Here is a 19,925-nt window from a genome sequence, read left to right on the forward strand (position 1 = left end):
GCACTGAAATGTATCTCTGTCTTCCCCCAGTAAATCCCAACTTTAAAAGGCAGATGGCTATCAGGTAACAGTAAAACAGTTTACCGAGTGTAGTTCATCCAAATTTTATGACAAAGATACAGAGCACTTTGCAGAGGTGGCTTAAAGCTATGGATGCTTGTACTGAACTCCTGCAATAGCTTAGAATGATTAAAAATGATTTAAGGACACATCTGCTTCGGTTTTATACTTTCCCAAGCAGCAGGATGTTGGAGAAGTGAATATATCAGCTTCCTCTTCTATTCTCAGCCCCACTTTGCAACTTCTATGCCTATAGCACACTCTGCACTACAGAGGCATGGGAGGGATGGAGGGATGCTCTCCACCTTGCTTTCTGTGCTCAGTGCAACGAGTTTTGTGGGAACCTAGCAATGCAAACCACACGTACTGCTGATGACAACCAGTAAGGAGGCAAGAAAACCTTAATGTATTAAGGTGGGGATTTCCAGAAAGTCCCACAGAGACCAGACCAACCCGAAGTGAATTTCAATAGTAGCTCAACGTCCCAGCCTGAAGATCCTGCTGTTTCTGACAGCACCTCATCGGCCCCCTGAGGGATGTGGAACAGGGACCTGATCCCTCTCCCAGCAAAGGCAGGGATTCCAGCAGTGGAGCAATGGTTTAGGAACAGGATTATGTGAAGGTTTTGCCTGTAGCTACCAACTTCAGTACCAAGCAACCCAGAAAGATTACGTGGAGCACCTTGTCTTCTTCCCTGGCTATAAAGGGAACCCATGTCCTAATACAGCCTCTGACACACGTTTAAGCTTGGTGCCCAAAGTAGGCTGTGTTAGTCCTACCTAACTATTGCAGAGGTCTGTGCTTTGCCTAAGGCTCATTTAAGCCCCACTAAAGCCCTCAAACAAGGCCTGAGATGCCTTTGCTGCAGTGCATAGGATTAATGCTGGTCCTTCTGCAGAGGGGTGAATGTCATTTGCAGAACTGCGTTAATTCCTGATTTGAATTTAGATGATGTTTTTAAATAAGAAACAAGCTCAGAACATCCGCTGGGAATCTGTAACTTGGATAAACCTTAATAAGTCACTAAATATGAGTTACTACTGGAATAGGGCTCAGACTGCAGTGCTGGCTGTATAAAAAAATAATAAAAAAAAGGATGATCACTTCTAGAGAATGGAGAATAATGGCTTCAGATCGCTTATTATGGACACAGCTGATGTATTCAGCATGGTATGACAGCATTAATAAGCTCAAGATCAGTGAGCTTCATCTACAAAACACACTCTCAAGAAGCAAGAAGAGACGAATAGGAAAGGGGGAGGCTCTACCCTGGGCTTTCCTAGAAAAGGCCCTTTTCTCAAGGGAAGGCAGCTAGAACTGGGAGAGGGAAGTCCCCAGGGCAGATCAGATCAGGACAACAGGGGTGATGAGACAGCAAAATCCTGCAGCTATTCCGACCAAACTCTCCCAGTGCTCACACTCACTGTTGCATGCCCTTCGCAGTGCCTCCTGGGTCAATGGGGGGTTACAAAGTTCTGGCACAGCTAGACTCCCCAGAATTTCGGCATACCTAATTTACCAGGACCTTCAGATTAACCCATTCTGCAGGATGATTTTCCAGCCTTAAAAAAGTGGTAGCTGGAGCAGTAACTACAACAAATACCCATTTGTTATGAGAAGCTAACAGAAGCATCCCACCACGGCTGCTGACTGCCCCATCAACACCAGCCCAGGCTACTTCAGCAGCACCAGCAGTGTCACGAGTCTCTTTCATAGGTCCTAGTTTGTTTTAGCTTTTTTTTTTTAATGTAGGCACTGCTAGATATTTATAGTGGAGGAGAAAAAAGAGAAACCAGATGATTCCACGCCATCTTACATTGATACATCTAAAATAACATGAAACCTTCACATTCATACTTTTATCTGCACAAGTAATTCTAAGATGGTGAATCACCAAAAGATCTCCCCAAACCAGTGCTGTGTTAAAATAAAAGACAGTCCTACATTTATCTAGAAGGTGGACGTGGGAAAACCTCCAATGAGTGGAAAGGAAGTTTGGCATCTTAAACTGGATTAGCACCTAGCCCACATCTTTACATTGCTCAAAGCATGAGAAAGACTTTCCAGAGAGATAAAGCAGCAGCTGCATCGAAGGATTAAATTTAAAATACATTTACTTTCAAAGTGGGCGAAAAACGTCTCTTAACTCCTAATCTTTCATATTGTGGACTTGAGTTAAAAAGAAAAGAACATCCATTTTAAAGTCATGCAACTTGCAATACTTCCCAGCAGGCTGCATCTGTTTTAAACATTCGCATTCAAAATGTGAAACCACTCCCTCCTCCCCCTTAATTTTAATCTAGAATTAAGAATACGCCATTTACTTAAACATATCCTGAACAGAGAAGCCTCAGAAAACCACCACCATAATCTGGGACAATCTTCTGCATCCTTCGGGATACACCACACTTGACAAATGCCATGGAGGGACTCTGTAGCTGTGGTCCACCCAGGTATCAGCAGTATATGCAGGGAGAGGAGCCTGCAGGCAGAATTTAGGGCTGATATGAGATTCTGTTTTCTGTGTTTCTGGCTGAAACGCCACAGTCAAATCCTCTAAAATGCTCAGAACATGGATGAACACACAGCTCTGGAAAAGGTTCAGAGCAATGGGGACTCAAGCAGACTCCTGGAGCAGGTCAAGACTGCCAAGGCAGGCTAGCGTCCCCTAAGCAAACCAGGGCCCAGCTTCTGGGTTAGAAAATTCAAATGATTACAGGGAAGTGTTAAGAGCAGGGACGAGGGAAAACTGAAAAGCACATCTCAGGGTAATGCTTTTTCTAGCACTGAATGCCATAAAATTCTCTAATTTCAAAGAAGGTCAGAAATTGGTAACGTGTAAAAAGAGACAAACAGTCCACAGCAAATCCCACTAAGGGGGGTAATATAAAAATAGTAAGGCAGACAATTGTCAAACAGATGCACATTTTTAGACAAACTGTAGGCCATGCAAATGATACCAGGAATGTTGAAAAGCAGCTTATTGCTACAACAGGCTATGGCTAAATAGGTAGTGCACCACTTTTTCAGGAAAAGATTAACACCATGGTGCAGATTATACAGGAACAACAGAGCAGGGACAGTGCTGGATGTCAAAGCAAGCTCAACGCCACAAAGGAATGTGAGCTAACGGTGTCAGCACAACCCCAGTGAGCTGCAACGCCATGCCCAATTCCAGGCAGCATGGCAGAGATGTGTCAGCGCGGCCACCTGAACAGCGGCTGCGATTCGATTCTCTGGCTCTTCTGCTCTTCCTTCATAGACGGTAAGAGTGGAAAATCCCAATTACTTCCATGTTGACTGGGCAATCATCTCGATGGCTTGTGGCTGTAGAGACTGAACTTTCTGACACCAGAAGTGACTTCTGCTCAGTCAAAAATACTTCAAAATGGCAAATTAAATTCAATACTGGGAAACACAAACCAATTCATAGGGTAGGGACAGCAACCTCTGCTTTGCGTGCACAGCAATGGTCTCTCAGTTAACTGCAAGATGAGGAGAGAAATCCTGAAAGCCTTATGAATGGTTCCCTATAAATATCAACCTAAAGTTCTGCAATGATTAAGATGAAAATATAGTCAAGCATTGTTACCAGACAGAGAGAGGGAACAAAACCAGTAAATAACCTGGTGGTGGTGTGGAGGAGAAATCCCCCGTGTGCCCGGCGCCGCAATAAAGAATACCTGCTTAACAGTACACATGGTACTGTTAGGTTTTTCCTACCGGATCTTCGAATCAGTATGCGTTGAAGCACCAACTCTGCCGAGGGTCAGGCTCGGGCTGCGCCTGTCTGGGGCTTTGCTGCAGCTTGTTCAGCTGTACCAGCATGACAAGGTGGCTTATCCTTGTACCTTACCAGCATGACAAGGTGGCTTATCCTTGTACCTAACCCTAATGCTTGTGCAGAGAGTAGCAACAGCCAGGTGTTCTGTGAAGAATGACACACTGATGATCCCAGCGCGATCAGGCAGCAGGGTACGATATCCAGGGGACTCCAAAGCAGGGGCACAGGATGCTGCACAGTCAGGTGCAGGCACGAAAAGATAAGAGAGGGGTGCAGGATGGTACTGCACCCCCCATCAGACAGCACAGCATAAGCCCCATATATATCTAACAGTCAAAGAAATGCAGACCGCAGCAAAATCACGTTTTGGGGTAGCAAAGAGAATAAGGAACAAGTATTTGATGTGTTTAAGACAATCTACATACAGTAAACGTGGATATAACATGGGGATGCAGACTCTAAGAAAGGACAAGTAAAAGCATGTTGGAAAACATAAATCTATTTATTATCCCAAGTAGATCCTAGAGTCCAGTGGAAGAAGCCACCAACTTCTACCACCTCCCAGCAAGGAAGAATAAATGCCACCATCAGCATCACGCTCCTCCCAGAGGCAATGTGGGATGCTAATGACTCACTGCCGCCTTTTTTTTTTTTGCTCGGGTGGGTGGGGAGTTTGGGGTTTTTTTTTATTTGTTTATTTTTAAATTAAATATTAAGAGCTGTCAGGACTAGAAGCAGAAATGCTTTACCGGAGAAGAGGCATTTTGAATTTATAGAAGGGTCGGTAAGGCTAAAAGGGGATAAAAGCCCTTATAAGACAGGAATTTCTACCTACAAAATTGGTCTGTTTGGTTGAATTTGAACTGAACCTCTGCTTCTGCTGGTTGCATCTCAATTTTGGGGCAGGCTTTGATGTACAGTACAGAAAGCCAGTCATGCCTGCAGGGGAGCCAAAAAAGAAGGAAACAGAAACCCAAAAACTCAGCCCTGTGCCACCCCACTTTTTCCCAGGGTTAGAATGAGCAGAGAATGGCACAGATGTTCAGAAATGTGTGTTCAGCAACATTCAACTTGGGACTTTTTCTGTAGCATATTTTATTTTTCTTTTCTTGTAATAAGTAGAGTTGGACTAATAACAATGATTTCATTAGAGGGTTAAGATTTCAATACGCTCTCAACTTTGCAAATAAGATGAGCTTCCTTTTGCTCATAACAAGATTCTGAGAGCAACACTGCACTAGTTACAGGGACTTGCAGAATTTAAAATGAAAATTTAAAATCTGACAACTGGGGTGGTGGTTTGGGGTTTTTTTGGTTTTATTTTTTCTTTATTTTTAGAAAGTTCCTATATTCTGGCAGATTCCTTCTGCCCTTTTCTGGTTTTGGAACAGAATACAACTAAGACCTCCATGCCAATAAACCAAGATACCAGCAAACGGACTCCTCTCTCTGGCAACAATGCCCATAAATGTTTATCGATGTTTATATTCCTTCAGAACCTCCGACTTGACGGCCTCAAGAGCTATGGTCAGAGCAGCAGAAGAGCAGCTGGTTTGGAGATTTCCTTATTTTTCTAAGCAGGACACAAACCTCATTCATTGAAATCGCATTTTCATTGAATCACATTTTCATTGTCACAGAAGAGGAGCATAAAACGAGCAGTGAGTGCAAGAAGAGCTAGAGAGACAACAGAGCAAATAATTTCTGAACCCCCAAACCATCACTGCGACAACACAGAGAACAATCAGGAATGAGAAGCAGGCTGCCAGCATACTGAGAATGAAGTTATCTTTCAGGAGGATATCTGCAGTAGCATTCAAGGACTGAAGCTGGGAGATTAGTTAGCTATTTTCTATAAGAAAGATTGCTTGAATAATCAGTTTTTCTGATGTCGCCATGTCTTTTCATTTGTTAGTGTGGAGCATAATTGCTTCTTGTAAAGTTGAATGACTTTAAATTAGATGGAAAGATGGTCATTGCAAAGATAATTTTGAACATTTCCTTTCAAAGTTGTAGGTTTATAAATATGAGTTGAAATGAGATGGAATAATTAATCTGGCAGCAGTCACTTAATTTGTCCCCTTTTGTTTCTTCCTTGCTATGTGCGTTTAAACTACACCAGTATGTACATCTGTGGCACATTCAAAGCAGGAAAATAAACACATTTATCTAGATGAACCCCTTTGCCAGACCTGTGAGCCTTCAGTACAGTCAACACCAGTGATTAAACTCAGTTTACACTAAAACAAATTTGCCATGTCACTCCTAATACTTCTATTTGGCACCGACCCAAACATTTTTGTTTGTTTTTATCCTCTCTCCAAACACTCAGCAACATCAGCGACTTACCCTGGCTGAAGGAGCCTCCGTGCCCCCCGTACGCAGCAGAACCAGGGCAGGTTGCCTGGGGCTTTGTCCGACCACAGCTTGAAAACCTCCAGGGAGAGAGACAGGATCAACTCATCCCCCACTTGCAAACTTTCTCCATGTAAGAGCTATTTATAATACTCCTGAAAATCATGAATCAATTACTGCAGCAACCAAAGAGACTATTTCTCACCAGCTGACTCAGCTGAGCTTTGCCATCGCACATTTTTCCTCTCTCTTTTTTACCTATCTTCCCCAAATTCCTTGCTCTTCTATTTCTTTTCTCTCTACCAATGCGCTTCCCATATTCCTGAAGACACCTACCACCCCCAATGCAGGAATTTTGCAGCTGGTGTTTATACACCCGGGTACTTTGTGGTGCCTTTTATCTGGAAATGCAAAGCTGCTCTCGCTTCAGCGCGGAGCCCCTGCAGAGCCCATGAGGTGAACCCTGCCACCCGGGAGTGGGGCGAAAGCGCTGCCAGATAAAGGTCGGAGGAAGCAAAGAGCAGAAGAGACTCCTGCGCGCCACCTTCGATCGGCAAACAACTTCCAGCCACTTGAAAACTTAATGGGAGGTTTGGGATCGTTTCTTCTTCCCAGAGCGTGCTCTGCTCTGCCTTCAGCCTGCAGATGATGAAAGCACTGCTGACGAAGATGACGTGTCGTGGAGAGGAGATTTTAGTAACTGGGGCGGAGGAGAAGAGGCAGCGAGTGGTGAGAGGGGGAGGAAAAGGAGCCTATATAAAGCAGCAAAATTCAGAAACAGTCAATGCTTTCTTAGAAAAGAGAAATTTAAGAGGGAGAGAGCAAAGTCTGGGGAATTTTGGAACTGCCAAATACATTGCAAAAGTGAGCTGAGACCCAGCTGCCTCTTGCAACAATATTCATCCCACAGATCGAACTCAAAACCAAGGTACGTCCATCCCGCCACCTTTCTCCAACATACAAGCAAATTTTCAGGCCCCGATCCAACACTACCGCAAACAGGCAGGAGTCCTCTGGCCTCCTGAGGTCTGAAATTCAAGAAAAGTGTTTACAGAATTATTGCACTGAGATCGAAGCTTTACTGTGCCCAGAGGCACTGGGGTCAATAAAGCAAAGTAATACGCCAGGCATCCCCAGCAAAGCAACAAGCCCCACTAAAGCTTCTGCTTTTCAGACTCCACCAAATGAACTAAAACATCACCACATCTTCCAGCACATCCTCCAGAAATGTGAAGTTAAGGAAAGACTGAATTGTGGGAGCTGACAGACCCGGGAGCCCACCTGGTTGTGTGTCTCATCCTGCAAGAGCCCACACTGCTCTGTGGGTCTGGGGTCTCCTCGCTCAGCCAAGGTGCTGGAAGTTTCCACCAGTGGATACCGAGATACAACAAATGAGGAAACAACTGCTGCACCATGCTCAATCTTGTGTATTAAATAGCATACATAATTAGAGCTGCGTATATGCAAAGGCTCAAAATTAAGTCAGCAATTTCTACTGCAGCTTCTTGATTTTGACAGGTCTCACTTCCCAGTTAGCATCCTTACAATGCCTTTGCTAAAGACTAAGATAACAGTCTTGATCATCGAGCAACTGTATTTTGTAAACACACGTGTGTACATCAGATAAATCATCTGGTACCTGCCGTACATTTAATCTCCCTGTGATTGTGCAAAGAATTTACCCAAGTCCTGCACAGCCCTCAACTCCTGCACTTCGACCTGCACTCCCACTTAGAGCCTGCTACATGGTGGCTCATTGCTCATGCTCACGGCTTGTTTTCTTACCCATTCACATGATGTGCTTCCAAGCCTGGGTTTTATTGGCAGAGAATCCCAAAATGCCTTCCCGAGCACATACAGTACTGCTAGGAAAGCTATAATGACAGATAATAGAGCTCTTATGCCAAGTACAAATCATCTTTAACCTACTTTTTTTTTTCTGCAATTTTGAAATATAACTAACCACAGGTTCCCAATGTCTGTCTTTAAGAGGCAGGGGAGTGAGGGGAATCCCTCCTTGACTCATTAAGACACTTAAGTACATATCTGTGTTTAAGTGCAGAAGTCCAGTTTAATTCGACTATTTACGCTAAAACACTTCAAGGAACTGAAGTCCCAGTTAGTCCTTGGACTGAAATCTGGGACCATGCAATTGGAAAAAAAAAGTGTACTGCCTACTGACCAAGCTGTGGATCTCTCTTGGCCAGCGCTAGCTGTGGGTAGCACTGACCACTACTGGCTCTCCAGGTCGGGGAGGGCTCTGCCCCGTGCTGCCATGGCACATCATCCAAACCACGGCAACAGGGGTCCTGGCAGCAGCCAGACACATGAGGTTTCCTAGCCAGGCTCCTCCTTTGATGGGCTACCTTCTTACTTGTCCCAAACTCAACTTCAGCTGTTGCAACGTCAACTCTACATTAGCTTTTTGTTTTCATTGTCAGCATTTTTCAGTAAATTCCCCAGAAGCTACACCACCAATCTCAAACTTTATTCCACCTCAGATATCCTCAAGTCCAGGTACAACTGACTTTGCACATAATTTCCTGAGAATCCCCATCTCTGGAGCAGTGTAGTACAAATGGTAATCAATAGTCTGCAACTCTCAAAAAGAAAAGCTACTTTGAACTGTTAATTAACCCAAAAGACTCACGGTCCAAATCCCCTCCTCCCTGGGAGCTGCACCCCATCCCTTCCCCTGCACGCACCAAGGACACACTGCTCACTTGCCAATTCAGAGCCATCAACTTTTACAGGAATCTGACCTGAACTAAAAGTTTGCCAGAAAAAGAGATGGAGAGCAATTTTAAAAAGACACGCAATTACACATGCCAGTAACCAGCAAATTCCCATTTCCCACACAAGAACTGGGCAAAGAGGTATGGCCTTTACACTGCCTCGCTACAGATGGTAGCAAAGATTTACTAGCAAAGGGCAGTAGTGAAGTCTCCTACTTCTAAAATTTTATTACTATTACATAATATGCTATCATGCATTTACTCGCACACTGTGAAGCGCTGTCATAAATATTTAAACTGCAATGACAAAGTAAGCAAGTTGTCGGTCGCTTCTGTGTTTCTGGTTTTTGCTGCTCGCTCTCTTGGGCCCACCGTGAAGAAAGCATTGCTCTGCAGAAAATAAAAGTGCTACACATGAGCCAGACTGGACACACATACCCGACTTCCAGTATAGCAAAAAGGACTTCAACTTGTAATTAAAAGGTCTTTCTAAACTGGGGCCTGTTATGGTCGTTATCATCAAGCTTGTCATCAGCAAGGTTTCCCTCCCCGAACACTTGCCTGGCAGCATTAGTTATTACATTTGATAGCTTTATAGTATTATTTGAAGCTTGCTATTTACTGAGTTACACAAGACCCAGCAGCTTAGAGCCCACTCTCTGTCTGGGCTGCAAATCTCTGCAACTACCTCCAAAATAGCCCAGATTTTATGACCCATTAAGCTTAATGATAAACCCTCAGATTTATGTTCCAGACTAGTGATCAAGGGCTAAGCTTTGATTTAAGTGAGGTCCAAGGCAGAGTGTTATTTCTACATTCTTGTTTTTCTTCTCATCATTTGCCATGATGATTGCAATGCTTTGCTATGACATCATGGCAATTTTTAGTATTATTTACATCAAAATCAATACTGCACATGGTTCTTTCACAGGGCGTGCACTGGCATTTCCTCTCACAGCAGGATGGGAACATTGACAGAGTGTTTTTTCATCCTCTGCTTAGCCTTAGCAGCGGATCTTGCTACAGACACGCCAGCAGGTCGAGGGAGGTGATTCTGCCACTCTACTCTGCTCCGATGAGACCTCACCTGGAGTCCTGCATCCAGCTCTAGGGCCCTCAGCACAAGAAGGACATGGAGCAGGTCCAGAGGAGGGCCACAAAAATGGTCTGAGGGCTGGAACGCCTCTCCTGTGAGGACAGGCTGAGAGAGTTGGAGCTGTTCAGCCTAGAGAAGAGAAGGCTCTGAGGAGACCTTATGGCAGCCTTCCAGCCTAAAGGGGTCTACAAGAAAGCTGGAGAGAGACTTTTGACAAGGGCATGTAGTGATAGGACAAGGGTGAATGGCTTCAAGCTGAAAGAGGGTAGGTTTACATTAGGTATGAGAAAAAAATTCTTTACTATGAGGGTGGTGAGGCACAGGAGCTAGATGCCCAGAGAAGCTGTGGCTGTCGCCTCCCTGGAAGTGTTCAAGGCCAGGCTGGACGGGGCTTTGAGCAACCTGGTCTGGTGGAAGGTGTCCCTGCCCATGGCAGGTGGGTTGCAACTAGATGATCTTTAAGGTCCCTTCTAACCCAAACCATTCTACGATTCTACGTTAAACCTAGATCTTCTTGGCTGCATGGAGGACAATGGTTTTCAACCTGTAAATACTGTTGGAGGTGAGGGAATTGCCTGGGAAGGAAGGCTGCTCTGCTTCGCACCAGTTTCGCACATTTGTGTACAAAATTTACATTTTGTACGTTTACCTGTGATGCCAGTGGTGCCTGAAGTTGAGATAAATTCAGTTTCATGGTACTTTAAATCCAGAACCATGAGAAGAGCAGCCGGTACTGTGGAGAGATACTACTCAGCACAGCCCAGTATTTGCTTTTACTACAAATCTCACCATTTTAACAGTTTCTCTGAAAACTCCATGCCTCTGGAATCAGGGGATTGCAAGAAAATCTCCAATGTGCTCTCCAAATTTACCACAGAATTTGGAAACTTCAGCAAGGGGAGGGTGGGTGCATCACTGCACAACAGGGTAAAAGATTGGAAAAATGTTAAAGAACATCATATTACAAAGTTAATCACACCTCAAAGTTACTTTCTTCAAAGACTATTACATCTATTTGACTATGCTGCACAAGTATACTAATACTACTTAAACAATTCTGAGAAGGAATGGAAAAAGTAAATATTAAAGGGCAAATTTTGAGTAGCTCAAATTTACAGAGTGAAGTGGATGCCTAATATAATAAAGGGAACTTGTCAGGGGAATGGTGCATTATCCAGTCTTTGTTTTGATTGACAGCTTGACAGTCTTTCACCCATTTAAAAAGTCTTTAAAAAGCGTTAGTTAGCAATTATCACCAATTTTCCCATTAAGTCCATGAAAAAATAGTTGCAGTTTAATTTCTAGCTAAATCAGGACAGTTGACTATTTTTCTTTGTTATACAGGATTGGAAATCGAAGAGAAATAGCAAGATGCTGTTACATCAGTAAGAGAGACACCAAAGAGCAAAGTAAACAGAAAGACAAATGTGTGTTTGAATAAAAATGGCAAACTAGAAAGAAAACACCCAGAAACCCTTTAACCCCCAGTTAAAGTTCCCTCATAAGCAGCAGCATCAGGTTGTCGTACAAAAAACCGCAATAAAATACGCGGACCTAGTCCTACCAGATGCTGAGGAAAAAGTCAAAATGCCTCTTCAAACAGAAGTTTATAATAAATGTGAGCCACATGGGTATCAAGTTTCTCATGTTACACACACTCCCAGGGGTCTGTTGCACTGGTGATGTCCAAATTCAGACTGGATTGCCTAAGAAGAAAGAAGCCCTGGCTTTAACTTGAGTTCATTAGCAACCCTTTCTCTTGGAAAGCAGGAGCCCCGCTGACTGGTGGCACATTCCATACTCCTCTCCTCAAAAAGAATAAAAAATCCACTTATTGTTAGCCTGTTGAGAAATTCTCAGCTGGCAATGCTCTGCATCAGTGTTTAAATTATTTACCTCATGCCTTGTACTTCTTAAGTACTTGAAAAAGCCCTACTTGCTCTCCCTGTGCATTCTGACAGTGTTAAGAGCTGGTCCTCAAAGAGACCGGGCAGGAAAAGCACAGATACGGGATGGATGTTGCGTTTTCAGTAATTTCGGTAATGTATCTCTAATATAATGAAGAATGAGGGTCACACTTGTGTCCCTAACAAAAGCCTTGCCTCCGTAAAGCACTTCTCTTGCTTCCCACAACCAGGACTCGACTCTCACCTCTGTCCAAGTGAAGGTTTCTTCTGTCTCAACCCTAGGAATAAATCCTTCACGGCATAGCAGCCACGTGGTTTTGCACGTGTTTCCCCAGAGCGATCTTCAGAGTATGTATTATGCCATCTGCCTTAAGCTGAGCCCTATCATCAATACTCACTTCTGGCACGAGAGCTACAGGCAATATTCACTGCCAACCCCTCCCTGACTTCCAGTAGGACAGGGCTCTTTCCATCAAGCTACACAAATGCAATTACAAACATCCACACAGAGGATTTTTCTAATTTATTTGCTTTACGATTTCTCACCCTTCATTTACTGTCCTAAAAATTTCAGAAGAGAGAGCAAGGACTTAAAAGGCTATCACCACCTGCAACCATCATAGCAACACTAAACTATTTTGGCAGCCAGGCCTCTCTCAACACCTATTTACGGGGCCCCCACGTCCCTTGTGTTGGGAAGATGCAATATATTCCCTGGCTTTAGGCTGCATCATTTTAAGCTCCTGCATAAAACACGGGAGCACCCAGAGATTTCCTAGAGCAGCTGATGGCTTAGATGACAGCCGTCGCCTCGGCACTGGAGCACTTTGCAGCAGCACACCAAACTTTGTTTCCAACATATAATCCCTGGTAATGTTGCTCCCCCAAACCCTGTCAGCACACCCCACAGCACAGACGGTGTCTCCCAACCAGCCACCCCACTAACAGCACCGTGCTCCACAAAACTTTTTCATTAATGCTTTGGTCTCAGCTGCAGTTCAGCCATGGGGTTTTTTGCCCTTTGATTATTTTTTCCCTGTGACACAAAGCATAAATATGGAGAAGTTTTGCTGTGTGGAAAAGAGGAGTTCAGTGCAAAGTCACGTACCATGATTTTCTCCTGCATGCTTCAAAATCTGGGAGAGAGGCACAGCTTAGGGCACATTAATTTTGTGCTCACCTTGCTCTCAGGAAAACCTTCCTACTTCTTCAGCCTAGAAAATCACCCATTTCTATAAAACATAAACCTACGTACCCTCCACAGCCTATGAGAAATACAGCAAGTCTGTTGCCTCTGGGGTCTTTACACTCAAGTTAGAGACAAGTTTAACAGATGTAAACCCAGGTTTCTGTGGAGAAGGCAGGATTTGGTTGGAAAAATAAGCCATTTAGCATTCTGACTTTTTACTTACATTTCACGAACAGTTCAATAGCAACCCTTTTGAACCATATCTCAGGTCCTTCAGTTGTATCCAAGAGCCCTTCTCTGAGCAGTGCACGTAAGATTAATGAAAAATCTGTTAAATGTATTTATTTATGTGGCCTAAACAGCCCAGCGAGGCATTAAGCGTTGTTTTTATAATCCTGCAAAGTACCAAAAGCCTCCTGCGACGGACCAAGCCTCTTCAGCTCAGGACCAGATCGTTCTGCACCTTCTAAAAAAATAAACCTACACACCTGAAAGTGCTTTTCAAAAGCAATTATCATAATCCCTCCCATTACCCAGAGGAAAGCAGTGGCCCACAGAGGTTAAGTAACTTCTCGGGGACGGCTCAGCGAGCAGCAGAGCCCGTATTAGAGGCACAGTGCCTCCTGACTTCCAGCTCTGTGCTCAGCCCAGTGCCTTAAATAGCTGCGGTGCAATTAATCAGCTCTGTCCTCTGAGCATGCATCTAACTCGGTGAATGGGAAAGCTGGAGTTTAACTTGACGATATGAAAATTTCTATGGAGAATCCCAGGAGAGAAATCTTCAGTTCTAAGAACTATCACCCGAACAACCTGTACACAGGCAGAGAGGAAAGCTGCTGCGCAGATTCTACTGCCACCAGCTTGGGAAGAGTGAATTATTCACACGCAGCAGAGCATGTCGCAATAAAAGGTTTATAGGGGCTATCACCAGGATCATTCTTGGGGCATTTATTGATTCCAGTTTTTGTCTGTTGGCATTTTTTTTGTCCTCTCCTTTGTCATCAGGGATCTCGCCATCCTTCCCTTTCTGGGGTACCTTAACTGCTAGGAAAACAAAAAAACTTTTGCTAAGGGAGGGTTTTAGTGATATTGCACATATTTATTTACATCCTTATTTCACATTATCGTGTATTTCTACAGTGATATGTGACATGTATGGTTTTCCTCCATCAGAGGTGACTCTGTATGTCTACTTCCACTATTCCCTTACCTATAGCTGTGCTATCTCTTTCACTTTTTCAGCTGCCTCCAGCGGGGAACAATAAATCTAAAACACAGTCGGAAAAAGGAAAATCTCTATTGCTATTTTTGGCATCCAAGTTCTTTGGCTTAACCTATTTTTGGAAGAGCATCTTTGTTCAGCAAAATCAAAGCTCCCACCCCTGTGACACTGGAGCGGCGCATCCCGCTGCAGGCACAGCCGTTCCCTAGCGGCAAAGTCTAATGGCAGAGCCGGCGCACAGAGCAAAGCCAGAATGGCCCAGAACGAAAATGCTGTGAGCCGGGATTTCACTGTTGCTCTCCATCATTGCATGTCCCTGAGCAAGCAACGCGACTCCTCTCCTGCACTCTTTGGCTATCCTCACCCCGGCACATGGCATATGCACAAACAGGATGGGTGCACCGCAGGCCGTAAGCTCCCCAGGGTGAAAACACGTGTTACTATAGGTCCTTACAGCGTCCAGCCCTACCAGGACCCCAGTTTGGGTGGTTCATGAGATAAAAACATTAATTGGTATATACAGCTGAAGTTTTATTAAAAGCTTTGCTTAGGGGGTTAAGAAAGGTCAGAAATAGGAAATAGCAGCCCAGCCTGTAAAAGGAGAAAAGCTGAACTTGAATCGCACATTTTTGTTTTATTGGTTTCTTTTTAAAAGATATTCAAGCTCTGCCTGCTCTGAAGGATTATTACCTTTGTACTACCACCAGATGCACCTTCTACAAGCGGTAGTGCTCTTACACAGCCCAGAAACCGTTGGAAAAGATGCAAAACAGCTGACTTTGTATGTCGCGGCTGGCTCTACACAACGCGACGGGAGCACGCGCTTCTCGCATCACTGCACTCACAGGCACTGCTTGGAAAGGGATAATCCTTGAACCTTTCAGGCACAAGACTTGGCTCAAAGCCGACATTTTGTGCCAGGGCTGCAAGACGGCTGCTTTCAACATGCATGGCTGAGCCATGTGAGAACCAAACGCTGTGGCAGGTCTTAGCCCTGAAGCCCCGGCCACAGCCCTGCCCTCTGAGCTCTTACTCCCCAGGAAAAAAAAAAAAAAAAGCGCAAAGGTAACCATTCATTTTGATAGAAAATATTTTGGGTTTTGGTTGCGGGGACAGCCCTCCATCCAAACGCAACGTTGAGCCTTGCTGGGCTTGGTGACAGGCAGGCTGAAACACCAGCACTAACAGCAAGTCCCCGGTGAATCTCTGTGAATGGATTAAAGGCTTAATTAGTTACCTGAACTTTAAATATCATTAGAGTGCACTGAAATTTGCTCTAAGTGGGTGTTTTTTGCTTTTTAAATGGCCTCATAACTAGCTGGGGTTTGGTGCACAGTTGTTAAAGTTTTTGAAACTTTGCAGTTTTCAGCCCTCTTCCCTTGCAAACAAAGCCGACGCAGTTGTGCCGTGCACCAGGCAACGCTCTGACACACCACCTCCCCAGCTGAGGCTGAATGTAACGGGGTGAAGTTGTCTCGAAAATATCAAGCTTCGTATCCAGAGAGAAGTGACCCTACGAAGCCCCTATCGAGCAAGAGACAAACCCATATCAGACACCAGAGAAGCTACAAGAGAGGACACCATAGGAACAGAGGCTTTGTTGGTCATGCCATCCATTTTTTAAGTAAATAGACATATAAAGCACCTTTCACACTTCAAATTGTTATTGAGAGTAGTGAGCTTGTATAGAAATGTTTAACAGATTAGAATTAATGGAAAAAAATAATCATTTGAAGTTGGTAAAAAGTGTACGCCCTCCAGGTGTGAGGGATACCAACCACGTGAAGTTTCCATCGCGGTGTTTCTGGTTTGACCCTGCTGCAGTCACCGACCATCCCACCAGACGGCAGAGGGTTTGCTTGGCTGTCACCAAAACCTGGAGAAACCTGGCCAAACCCTGCAGCAGACCCAACAGACCAACTCCACTGACTTTAGCAAGAGACAAAGCGCAGACGGCCCCAGAAACCCCTCCAGCATGACCAAACGGCACCACGAGTCAGAGACACTAATACCAGGAGCAGGATATTCCAAGGAGGTATTTTAGCAAGAGGTTTTTTCGTTTGAGCTTTATGTGTCGTCAGAAACTCTTCAGCTGCTGGTACCCGCAAACACCCGTTTGCAGTTTCAACGCATGCCACACGGTAGACTTCTGTTTGCAGCTTTTGCAAAGTAAACCAGTAAAACTGGAGTGAATTCATGTATTTGAACAAGCAGACATCAAACACTTCAGATGCTCAATTGGAGTAGCTTCAAAGCAATAATTGGATTTAAGTGTCAAATGTGAGGGGATCAGAGGAGTAAGAGATGCAGGCGCCCTTCTTCTCTGTTTTTCCTCTTCTGTTTTCCACACCTCCCTGAAACAGCACAGCACCCGAGACAGATCTGTGCCAGCATCACCTCTTGGGCTTCAGCCACATGAACTGCAGTCCTCCTTGAACCCAGCTTTAAACCCAAATTACGTGCCCCAACTGATGTCAAAAAGAACAGTTTGCCTCCCCTATTTCAGTACCAAATCTGGAGTCAGGGGTGATGCCAATAAGGCAAAACTCGTAACTGTTGTTAACTAGCACCATGAGAAGTTTGTTCTCAGCTGAATAACGGCAGGAATTTCCCAACTTGCTTGTTACACATTTTCATTTTAGAATCAGCCACCATGATGCTGAGATTTCACTGAAGCCAAATATTCAGCTACTGTGAATATTTGTGATTGATGAAGACATCCAGAAAAAACAAAAAGCCACTGGGAAGCAAACAGGGGTGCCAAAGCAACAAACGAATCGAACGAGCAATGGGAGTTACTGGGTCTGGCTCTGCGGAGGGTCACCAAGGTGATTCGCCGATGAGTTCTAACAGGGTTGCCCGCAACAGGACCGCCATGGTCTCCTCTCTGTGCCACCGCTTCTCTGCGCAGAAATGACAGCTCTGAGCCCCTCTGTTCAGTACAGCTCAACAGTCGCTACAGCCGAGCGACACGCACAGTGACTGATTAGCCCTCATTTCCTTAGAATAAGGTTAAAAAACGGCAGAAGTGAGTAATGGCACTTGGAGCTTCTGCACAAAGGGGAGGCAGGACTACGGCAGACTGGTCTAAATTCTTCTGATGAAAATCAGTCTCTGCTGGAAAGCGCAGTTTCACCTGGATCATAAACATTTGTAACAATGATTGAAGCAGGAGGAAACAAAAAGTTTAGCTTCAGCACTCTCGAGTGAGTCTTTCCCTCAATTCAAACCATATTTTCACTTATTTTCAATTAATATGTGTGATAGCACAAAGACATAATTCCACACTGAACAAAGATCTTCCACCAACCTGAAACAAGCTACAACCAAAACACCGTGACTAAGCGACAGAAACAGACAGCAAGGCAAACTGCAACGAGTAACTCCCAAAGCTTCACCCGGCACAGCAGCCCCGAAGCCGGTGCCCTGCCCCGCGCTGCCCAGGTCCCTCCATCCCCATCTGCAAACCGGGAGAGCAGCTGCTCGCCGCGGGGGAACCAACACGTCAGTAGTGATCGCCGTGCAGCACGAACAGCCACACTTCAGTAGGGAGAAAGGAGCAACGCAAAGGGCCATTTTGTGAACCTCAAACTGAAATAGAACAGCTTCTGCAGCTTTTGCTCAACCTCGCTGCCGGGGGTGCAGACAGCCAGGGAGCCAGCCCCGCAAGCGACTCTAAACCCACTTTCCACGCTGGAAACGTCCCCCCTCAGCAGACAGCCCCAGTGACTGCCCAAATGCCTCCAGATGCACTCTCCACGCAACAAGAGCTCTGTCCCCAGCAGCGGCAGCGATGCTCACAGCCACCGACACGGGCTTTTGCACAGGGCAGGGGAGCGCGGCTCCCCACTTTGGTCCTAAGCAGTATTATTTAAAGTTTCATGGTACAATAAAGACAACAAATGAGGAGCAACGATTCCCTAAGTGCTGTCTGGGCAGCAGAGACCACAGAGATGCATCCCAACACAGGTACAAAGTCTCTTCCCTCATTTTGCAAATGCTAAAGCATACGAAAAAAAGTAAAATTCAAAGATGAAGGGAAAGGCTACCAGCAGCGTGGTCTCACTGCCGGACCCTCTCGGGCTGGTGGGAATTTCACCCTTAATGGCAATGACAGCCCATTTGGTCTGACTGAATATTTGGGAAGAAAAAAAAAAAAAGAATTTCCATTGTTTCTTCACGTTAACGGCGAGCTGCCGTGTAACAAAGAGGAAGAGAGGCAGCCTGCGTGCTGCCGGCGGGTGGGTAAGCCATGCTCCCGGTCCGGTCGGTACCGGGGACGAGCACCTCTCCTCCGGTCGGAGGCTGGGACGCCCACCCAGCGCGGCAGCCACCACGCAGACCTCGCTCGCTGGCTGTGACGCTCTGAGGCTCGCAGACGCAGAGGAGGACGGGGCCGCAGGCATTTCCAACCCGTTATATGAGAAAAGAGCAACAACGAACGGAGCGGGCCGAGGCGCACAGGTGAGGGCGTGTGCGTGCCCCCCGCTGCCCGCTCCCCGGGCGAGGCCCAAGCACGCACACGGCATCCGCGGAAAGTTGGGAGCAACTATCTCCGGGAAAAGGACCTGACAGAAACCAAAACGCCTTTTAAAAAATAAAAATAAAAAAATATACAAGAAAGGGAAAAAAAGATAAAAGCTATCGCCGCGGGGAAGCCCCGGCAAGGGTTTTAGCGCAAAGCCGCCTACGCCGACCCTGAGGCAGCCCTGCGGGAGAGGAGCCCGGGAGCCGCCGGGTCTCCCCGCGCCAACCGCCCTCCGCAGCCCCGCAGGTGCAGAGCGCGATGCCCGGGCCGCGTCTTTGTCTGCCGGCCGCCGCCGGCCCGCTCCAGCCCCCCGAGGCGGGCACCGGCCGTCAGGACTGGCGGCGCCGCCGCCCCGCAAGGTCGAGCCCCCGCCGCGCCGCGCTGCTCCGCCTCAGCCCCCGCGCGCAGCAGCGCGGGTCCCCGCGCCCCGCTCCGCTCCGCTCCACCGCCCCTACCTCGGCGCCGCCGTCACGCCGCCCCCAGCGCCATGTTCCCGCTCCGGCTACATCCGGGCCGCCGCCGCCGCTCCGGTGCGGTGCGCTCCGCTCCGCGCGGCACGGCCCGCGGGTGCCGCCGCCCGCGCGCCCAGCCAGGGCAGCGCGCGGCTCCGCCCCGCCCCGCCCCGCGCCGGGCCGGGCTGACAGCCCCGCCCCGCCCGGCGCGTGCCTCTGGTCGCGGGGCGTGGTGCGGGGCGAGGGGCGGCGGCGGCGCGGCTGCCCCCAGCGTCCGCCCCGGGGCCGCGCCCGGCGGCTGCCGTACGGGTTCCCGCAGGCGGCCGTGCCGAGGCGTCCCCGCCGCCGCCGGCGCTGCCCGGGCCGCGGCCGGGCGCTGCGAGCGGACCCGGTTCAGGCAGGCAGCGGGGGGAAGCCCAGCGCGGCGGCCGACCACCGTGTATCCCGCGTCGCCGGGGCGTGTTACCGCCGGCGACCCGCGCCGGCCTCCCACAGCCGCGCGAAGCCTACGTTTTTATACAGCGTTCCCTAGGAAAGACGAAGATTGCCTTTAATAAAGGTACGTGTCGGCCCTTCCGCACGCTGAGTCAGGAGGGA

The 19,925-nt window shown here is 46.9% G+C and overlaps 1 protein-coding gene across 2 annotated transcripts in view; it reads right to left on the reverse strand.

The window, feature by feature from the left end:
• PAK5 (p21 (RAC1) activated kinase 5) overlaps positions 1-19,445 on the reverse strand; it is a 93,191-nt gene extending 73,746 nt beyond the window's left edge. Inside the window, exon 1 of one of the 2 annotated variants that reach the window (XM_075413480.1) lies at positions 19,332-19,445. The gene's annotated coding sequence lies outside the window, so the exon portion shown is untranslated. Of the gene's footprint in view, positions 1-6,193; positions 6,536-19,331 lie in introns of those variants that run through there. The other variant, XM_075413482.1, reaches the window with a different exon arrangement.
• Between the last annotated feature and the right edge of the window lie 480 nt (positions 19,446-19,925).

The sequence above is a fragment of the Opisthocomus hoazin genome, chromosome 2, assembly GCF_030867145.1.
Source record: "Opisthocomus hoazin isolate bOpiHoa1 chromosome 2, bOpiHoa1.hap1, whole genome shotgun sequence".
NCBI classification, from domain to species: domain Eukaryota; kingdom Metazoa; phylum Chordata; class Aves; order Opisthocomiformes; family Opisthocomidae; genus Opisthocomus; species Opisthocomus hoazin.